Source organism: Amphiprion ocellaris, chromosome 7, assembly GCF_022539595.1.
Source record: "Amphiprion ocellaris isolate individual 3 ecotype Okinawa chromosome 7, ASM2253959v1, whole genome shotgun sequence".
NCBI classification, from domain to species: Eukaryota; Metazoa; Chordata; class Actinopteri; family Pomacentridae; genus Amphiprion; species Amphiprion ocellaris.
The window spans coordinates 4,037,388-4,046,853 of NC_072772.1; the positions used below are offsets into that span (position 1 = coordinate 4,037,388).

Sequence of the window (9,466 nt, forward strand, 5' to 3'; positions counted from 1 at the left end):
TTGTTGTTTATCAGCACAATACAAAAAGATTCATGTTAGACATATTCCAGTTAAGACTCTAGAATATCATGATTTATGGAAATTTACCTCAATAATATGATTGTGCAGTGATATTTATTATGTAAGTTTAGCTGATTAAAGTTTATGACTCTACACTAAAATATTATTTTAATTGACATCATTATTATAATATTTAGGGTCAGACCCTACAGTATTGAGATTAAGAAATCAAATATTCTATAAAATATAAATACACTGAACTCATTTGGATATATTTAAGTGAGACTCTACAATATTATTTGACACAAATCTATCTAAATCAAAATTTTACTAATTTTTACTCCAAACATTTACTGGACTGATTTAAATATTAAAATCACTCCTTTCTTGTCCTCTGCTGTACGTTCAAACCTGAGGCCTTAAATAGAAACACACAAGTATCTGATTGAAGGAACTTCTGCAGAGTCCTGGTTCCAGAACATGATGGTAGAATTATAGACAAACTTTAACAAAAGCTGCCTGAGAGTTTACAGGTTTTTATGTTAGATTTCTTCAGTAATTTAATGAGTTATCAGCAAAAATCAAGTGTTCATTTGATGAACTTCATTTCCTAAAACATCCAGAATTGGAGCTCATATCTTTGGCAGCTGTAAAGTTTCTGCTCCTTCAAAGTTCACAACACAATGAATGAATTCCTAAAACACTCTCAATGCTGGAGAGCGTTTGTGATGCTGAAGCAGTGACCAGTTTTTCTGTTTCTTCTCTGGAGATGCACAATGAGGGACGTCTGCAGAGACTGAGAAAGAGTCTCACCACATCCTGACATGAGGAAAAAGACTTTATTGAAGACTACAATGAGAAAAACTATCAGACAGCAGACGGCTGCATTCAAGGTGAGCTCTGAACATTTGATCTGGAACAGGAATTCAATCACGGCAGCATGAGCTTCATTTCAGTCTGTAGCTGCTGAATTCATGGATGAATCATCTGGCACTAGAGAGGAAGACTATCAAACATCCATGTCAGCTGATGGAGGTCCAAGAGTCTCACCAAACAAACAACCTACAGAGTGAAGACCTCCAATCTGATTGGACGGCCTCCTATTCAGCCACATGTGAACAAATGCCTCTAAGTTGATTTGTTTTCTAAAATGAATCTAGTTTGAGTCCTAATCTATGCCTGTGTGTTTGCTTCTTTACGCTGCTGTTAACAGTTTAGGCTGTTAGATTGTTCCAGATAAGACAAGTACAAGATTCTTCAGAGCCGTTCTACCACGAGCCTGACAGGAAGAACTCCAACAGCTACTGAATGTTCCTGTGGTCCCCTCAAGGCTACAGGAGGAGCCCTACGAGGACGAGCCGGTCCACCTGATGGCGGCCAGTCGCTGCGGTTCAAAGCCAACACCGACTACGTGGACTTCTACTGGACCACATGGAGGCCTTCAAACCGGACCAACAAGTTCAGCGACCCCCCGACTCGTGGGTCTGAGGATACCGAGTCCACCCTTTAGGGTCTATATTTGAGGTTTTAGGTGGAATATTCCTTTTAACCAGCCCCTCAGCTCTCTTTGAGGATTTTGGATGGAATACTCGGTTAAACCAACATTTTAGGTGCATGTCCAAGGATTTTTGGTGGATGTGTGAGGACCTTGTAGATGGAATACTTCCTGAAACCAACCTTTTAGGTCAACATTCAAAGATTTATGGTGGAATATTCCTTTAAAACAACCAAAATTTGATGTTTTGATCATTATCAAGCGAGAAACCTCAATCCAGACTCCTCATAATGACGTTTGAGATTCATGCTGCTGTTATTTGTTTAGTCCAGACTAAATGACAGAAATCCACAACTGTAATTTTATTTCAGGTCTCGGTCATTAAATGTCAAAACAATCCATGTGACTCTAAAAACTCAACAGCTTTACAAACTCTAAGATTAAACTCTCCACAAGGATCCAAAATAAGTTGGACTTCTACATGAGAGCTTTAATTATTCTTCATCTACTTCCTGAAAAGTTTTGTCAATACAAAAGACAGAAACTAATATTTTCAGCTGAATTAAAGACAGACTTTGTGATTTTTCTGCTCACATGTGTTGTTGTAAACTTCCTCTTTCAAATAAATATCCTCCTAACCCCCTGGAAACCAGCATTTGTGCTGTTTTTGTGTTGCTCATCAGCGACCCGAGACAGCTGGATCATAATGTTTTTGGAGCAACACACCATACTATGGTTCTACTATGGAACCAGTTTGACATGTTCAGGCGTTCTTTGTGTGAAAACTCAGAGATTTCAGGTATCAGAAGGTGGTTTTCAACTTTCTTTAACTTTCTGCTTCAACTTTAAACTAAATTTCCTTGACTAACCCAGCCTTCTGGACTTCCAGTAAGCTGTGTTCCTATTGGCTGTCCAGGTGGCTGATTGGTGTTATCAGGAACACCTGAGCAGCTCAGTGTCTTCCTGCTTTATTTAGCTGCAGACAAACATTTCCTCTGCTTCTCTTCACCGTTGAACCGGGTTTGGTTCCGTTGCTTTAGTTAGTTCTTTAGGCGTTAGCTTGCAGCTTCCAGCAGTAAAATCGTCTTTAATGTGTTTCTTGGTGTGTTTTAGGGCTTTGTACTGGATAGTTGCCTTGGTAAATGAGGTTCTTTAGCCACAGTTAGCACATGGTGCTAATGAGTGCAGTCATTAGTGGATTTGGTGCAGCTGAGTTGTGTCTTTATCTTGGCTGTAGTGAGTCTTTAGAGGTTATTGGTCAGACACATTCTGTATTCTTGTTTGAGAACCAACGTTGGTTGTCCAGAAGGTAAGAGTTCCTGTCCTGATTCTCTGTTTAAAGAGGTTCTCTGGTAGGCTGCAGGAGACTTTAGCGTTTGGGTTGTACTAGTTTGGTTTTTGTACGGTTTCATTTGGACGACTATCTTGAGGCGCCTCCATGTGGTTTAGTGAGGTTTTCTGGAACAGTTCTACAAAGCAACCTGCAGCAGAAGAGACTTTGAGAGTTTTTAGAAAGTTCTGGAGACCAGACTTTAGAGCAGCAGAAACATTTGTCAGCAGTTTGAGCAGGAGAAGGTGAGCTTCAGAGTAGAAATGAGAAGGAAACCTTCTTGACCCGTGTGGTGAGGTCCTGTACCAAGAGTTTGAGCAGGTTGTGAAGAGTCTGTAGTTCTTTGGTCTGAAAGCACAAGAAGAGTCGACTCATTAAAGGAGAAAACAGGAGATATTGTTGGTTCTTCTGTTGCTCTGCAGTTTCCTTAGACTGAATATCAAGTTTATATTTTAAATGATTTACCATGTGAGCCCAAGAAGACTTTAATAAACTCCCTCCATCCCCTGGACACAACACATTTTATTACCATGTTAAATCTTTTTTGAGTTTTAATCATAGTTTTAGCATGTTTTTTTCTCTTTGCTTGTTTAGTTTTGTCATCTGTGTGAAAGGTCCTAAACAAATAAAGTTGAATTGATAAACTGAATAATTGACTAACTCATGAGTGTGACAACAGAAGTATTTTCGTTGTGATTTAAAGGTTTGTTTCATTTTTAAGGTTGGGGTTAAAATCTTGACAGAAAAAAAGATTAAAGAAATAAACTACATTAAAAAAATAAATCAAGGAAAAAAGCATTTAATACAATAAAGCTTTTTAAAAGAAAATTAAACATTAAATACAATTAAATGATATTAAACAGACAAAATACTTAGATAATTAAACAGAAGATACAAAACATGTAATTATGAAATTAAATTTTTTTTAAAATAATAAAGATGAAATATTTTAGAGAATTAAACATTTAAAAAATATAATTAAACAAGAACATTAAACATTTCAAAAAATACCAAACATTTAATGAGATTATTAAACCTTTAAAAAGACAAAACATTTAATTAAAAAAAATAATGTTTAATTAGAAAATTAAATCTTAAAGACAATAAAACTTTAAATAGGAATTAAACTGAAAATACAATGAAGCATTTAAAAAGAAAATTAAACATTAAAATGTGGCAAAACATTTAAAAAGAAAAGCCTTAACAAAGATTTAATCAAAAAATTAAACATTGAGAAAGAAAAGGAAGTTTTTCAAACAAGCCGATAAAACATTTGAAAAAAAAGACAAACATTAAAAAGACAAAACATTTTGAAATCAAATCAGACATTAGAAAAGAATAAAAGGTGAGAAAAGAGCAAAACTAAACATTTAAGAAGAATCAAACTAAAGACAAAACATTTGAAAAGACACCAGTTAGACTTTAGAAGATCAAATTAAACAGAAGAGACAATAAAACAATCAAAAAGAGCAAAAACAGATAAAGGTCTTCAAGCGTTTTCTAGTCTGAAATGAAAACAAGTTGTTTCTTCAAACATTTCCTCTTTCTATGTTGTTGGTTTGATTGTGGACAGATTTACTTAGAACTCATTTAAGAAAACTGCTTTCCAGATAAAGTCTACTAGTAGTTGAAGGCATGGATCAAACTAATGTTACCTTCTGATCTCCACAAACTTTACTGTTCAGTCAAGAGAATCAAAGTTTGTTGAGGATTTCTAATGAACCTACAGGTGAAGGTCTGAGAAGAACTCAGATCGATGGTCTAAATGTGAAATCAAGACTCATGGTCACAAGTTTTAAGGCTTCTGTTAACCAGAAAGTTCAAACTAACAGAGAACTACTCAAGAACTTTTAGGATTTCAGTCCTCAGACTGTCTGAAGGTTCAAACTAACAGAGAACTAGTCAGGAACTTAGAAAATTTCAGTCCTCAGACTGTCTGAAGGTTCAAACTAACAGACAAGTACTCAGGAACTAAGAAGGTATCAGTCCTTGGACTGTCTGAAAGTTAAATCTAACAGAGATCTACTGTGGGACTTAGAAAATTTCAGCCCTCAGACTGTCTGAAGGTTCAAACTAACAGAGATCTACTGTGGGACAGAAAATTTCAGCCCTCAGACTGTCTGAACGCTCAGGTCCTGAGGACTCGGGAGGTGTGGAGGCTTTGGAAAGTCTTGGAACTGAGGGTTCCACCCTCCAGCACAAAGGCTGAAGTCCCACCTCCTGAGAAAAACGGTCGAGTCGAGACTCGAGTTAAAAAAAAAACTCGAAAACGACAAAAAATAGATGATAAATGCGCAAAAAAAAGGAGAATTAGTATCTGAGCGAATAGCTCAGGGGGATAAGAAGAGTGACTGCGGACTGGAAGGTCGCAGGTTCAAGACCCGCCACTGGCCTTTTTCTTTCTTTGTCTTTGTCAGGATTTTGAGAAAACTTAAGAAGTGTCTGGTCTTGAACCAGCGACCTGCAGCTCCATAGGCAAATCCTTAACTCACTGAGCTACAGATCAGATACAAAGAAATAAATTCGTCGTCCCTTTGGCATCGTAGTTCCTCAAGTGACCACATGGGTGGAGCCAAGGCGGAGTCTGGGTGGAGTCAGGGCGGAGAGTAGGCGGAGAGGTGGGTGGTGGCCTCCCCCCTCAACTCCCCCACCTCCCCCCACCACCCACCACACCTTCCCCCGCCCGACGAGTTCTTCGAGTCTCCACGAGTTCTTCGAGTCTCCACGGGTTTTCCCGAGTTTCTGGAGTTTCCACCAGGTCGGAGGCAGAACAAGTTGTCATGAAGAGATGTTGAAGTCGGCCAGGATGGACTGACTTTTTACAGCGACTAGAAGGAAGACGACGAGAAGAGCAGGTCTTTAACCACCATCCATAAAATCCATGGAGTCGGCTCCAGAGAAATGAAGGGACGTCAACTATGATCAACCTCCATCCAGACGTTCAACTTCATATCTTCACTTGGACATTTTTAGAACCACAAACCTTTAGTATCACACTTTATTATCATTTATTAGGACTTTAATGGAATCCACCAGCAGATTTAGTTTTTGTTGACAAACTTTATTCTTGTCGTCGTGGGACTGCAGTATTTAAAACTCTTCTTTCTATTTGACCTCATGTTTATTAGTTTTAGTGGAGAAAGTTATTTTAGTTGTCGATTAGTCTCTTAAAAAACAAATGATAAATTGGATTAGTCAAGAGGTTTAAATTTCTTAATTTGTCATATTTTAAATATGACAGAAAAATGTAAAAATAAAGTGTCTTGAGACAATTTGACCTGTAATCGGTGTTACATAAATAAAATTGATTTCAAATTGTATGTATCTTGTAATGTTGGAGTAATTCAGCCATAGATGTTGGAAAACACATTTTCTTTGACCATTAATCTGTTGCCTGTTTTCTCCACTAATTAATTTCTTGTTTTGGTTTATAAAATGTCAAACCCAAATATATTCAGTTTACTGTCATAAAAACCAAAAAGATTTACATTCATGATGCAGGAATCAGGCAGTTTTTCACTTTTTATCTTAGTTTAGTCAGAAAGATAGTTGATAATGTGTGAATTGTTGCAGCTTGTGAGCCGTAGAAGGTTTTAAGCTTTGGGGCCGAGTGTCAAAAAACATTTAGAAACCAACATCAACAAAACACTCAAAGATTTGAACATCATTAAAGGGAAATCCAACTTTTGCATGACAATGTCTAATTAAAGGACATTTATTTCCAATGTAAATGTGTGATATTCATCCTCTGGAGCTTTCTCTTCACATCGTCTTCCACCTGGACTGGTTTGGTCGGGAGCATGTGCAACAAACATTTGAAAAACTGCACTTTAACATCAATGAATGACACTGAAGTTTAATATCTACATAAATGAGACTGAGTCTGGATGTGCTGCTCTGTCATTAACTCCTAAGTTTAGGGAAAGTTCAAACAAAAGAGGACAATTCAGATCAGACTTGAGAATGAGCTTATTTTCTAACAAACATTTTAGACTTTCTGAGCTTCAGCATCTCTTGCAAAATATTTTAACAAGCAACTCAAGACATCCAGAAGTTGGAGAGAGTTAGCTTTAGCTGAGCCAAAGAACATGTGGGACGCTAACCTAGCAAACATTTCAGACTTGTTCTCTGTGAATACTGAGAAATAATTTCCTATTTAATGACAGAGATACACATCTTAACTCAGTCTCATTAAAACAGACTCTAATTCAGTGTCATCCATCCATATTAAAGTGCAGTTACCCAAAATGTTTGCTGCATGAGCTCCAACAAAACCTGTCCAGGTAGAAGGCCACTTTGACAAACAGGAAGTGGATGATTCCAAGCAGATTTATAGAAGGGGGAACCAGACTGTACTAAGTGTGGTCGGGTATAGAGGGGTGTTTTGTGGGGTTGTTAAGGCTGATAATGATTATTAGTGAGACATTTGGAGTAGATATTCATTTGCAGTAAATGAAAGTATTTAAAAACGGAGTTAAACTTACAAGAACACAAACTCTAACAGAAAACTTTGCTGATACATTTTTGTTTTGTTTACAGATGTTAAGTTAAAGGAGTTTTATTCGTGACGTACAACCAATCAAGTCACTCCAGAAGACAGAGCGACCACAGGTAGATAAAGGTTCAGAGCCAAAGTAGCAACACTTTTAAATTGATTTATTACCATAAATCAGTAAAAAATAAAATACTGATAATCCGTAAATCAGTCAGCCCACAATTACTACAATTCTACAATGTATGTCTCTTTCCTTTGACTTGTTATTTGTACAATATACGACGTATATGATGGCGTTTCATAGCAAAGGCTATACTATGATGTTTTCTAAGAGACATACGATGCTACTCTGTTCTGGCTCTGGACCTCTGCCCTCCTCCTCTGTTGTTTTGTGGATTGTACTCAGCTGCATGCCTTCGTCCAGCCGGCCTCCGTTGACTCGTCCCGCCTGCCGTCTCTGGAGCTGAAGCTGGATTGGAACAGACCAAAGTACAGTCCAATCACGATGCCAGCTGCCTCTCAAAAGGCTCCTTCATCTGGCGGGTGGCGGCACTTCTTCTGAGGGGAAGCTGAGCTGGTCCAGCAGAACTTTAGAGATATGTTCCAGTGGTTGGTGGATGTGTGGAGATAGAGAGGGACCTTTGAATTGTTCACAAAGGAAAACAGGAAACCCATTGGCAGTTTTAGTTTAGGGTGCTACTGTGGTGTGTTTCTGGGTTTTAAGAGGTGAACAGGAAGAGTTTTTTTTCGTATTGATTATCTTTTACTTTTTTCCTGGTTGGAATGCCCATCAATGTAAACGTGAAGTTCACTTTTAGTTCTGTTTATTTATTTTTATTTTACAAACACACATTTGCTTTTAACCCCCTAACTTGTTGTGTTGTTGTAAACTTACTCCTTCAGATAAACACTCGTCTAACCCTCTGGAAACCAGCGTTTGGACTGTTTTTGTGTTGCTCCTCACCTACTGACAGCTGTGGACTAAAGGCTATACTGTGACGTTTTTAGAGCGACATGCTATACTATGATGTTTGTTGGGCGACACGCTATACTATAGGCTTTTTTAATTGACATATTACTGTGACTTTTTTTTGTTTTCGTTTTTTTTGTTTTTTAACAACATTTTATAAGAATTTGAACAGTTTTAAAAGTTACTATACTTTTACTTGTGCAATGAAATTATTATTCTATGGCATTTTTTAGATGACATATTATACTCTGATGTTTTCTTGAATTACATACTATTTTGACAATATACTGCACTATGACATTTTTTGAACCACATATCATACATGACTATTTTAGGCAACATCCTATCATTTTGTGCTTTTTGAACCACATAATAATCTATGTTTTGTTTTTTTTTTCTTGCCAACATGCTATACTATGAACTACAGGCCATACTATGTTATTCTTAAGTAAAGCATACTATACTTTGACATTTTCTGAACTACATCCTATACTATGGCATTATACACAGAGTGCTTTGGTTACATGTTGATTTATAATCTAGATTTTTTTCTGTTTTGTTTTTTGACGGGATTACCACAGACCTGACCGTGAACACCGTTGACACCCACCTCAGGGAGACGCTGCCTAAGATCTCAAGGCTGCTTGGTCGTGGTCTTTCTGGTCCTGCTCCAGAACGCCTTCATCAACTACGTCTTCTTTTGAAGAGGCCCTCAGATGCTGCAACCTCTGACCTTAAGGAGGAACTGCTACTTTCACTCTGTAACGAGACGGTGGTTATTTTAAAGACCCAGCTCCTGGCGGCTTTGAGTGAAAGTTTAACATCCATCAAAACGAACTACAGACAGTTAAATCTGAGCTGTCGGTCAGTATTTCAAACATCAAGTCCAACCCGGCTGCCCTAAATCATGCTGTGGGTGAAACGGAAACTTCACTCTCCACATCACCGACGACATCGTCACACTCCAAAGCAGAGAATCTGTCTGCTGAACTTTTAAAAGTGTACAATGAATGTGAAGAATGTGAGCAGCAGCAGCCTGTGAGCAGCAGAACAGATGTGATCAGAAAGAAGTCATTTTCTTTTTTCTTTTCTTTCTGGTTGACTTGATGCTGTCAGATGCAGATGTTGGAGCTGATTCTGATCTTTCAGGATAAAAAGCTGCTTTTCCTTCACAGA

General features: G+C 37.7%; 1 long non-coding RNA gene across 1 annotated transcript; it reads right to left on the reverse strand.

The window, feature by feature from the left end:
• Positions 1–825: 825 nt before the first annotated feature.
• Positions 826–9,100, reverse strand: LOC129349342 (uncharacterized). Its single transcript, XR_008602325.1, has 2 exons — positions 8,901–9,100; positions 826–3,173 (listed from the first exon to the last, which is right to left on the reverse strand). It is a non-coding gene; the product is annotated as an uncharacterized LOC129349342 (long non-coding RNA).
• Positions 9,101–9,466: the final 366 nt, after the last annotated feature.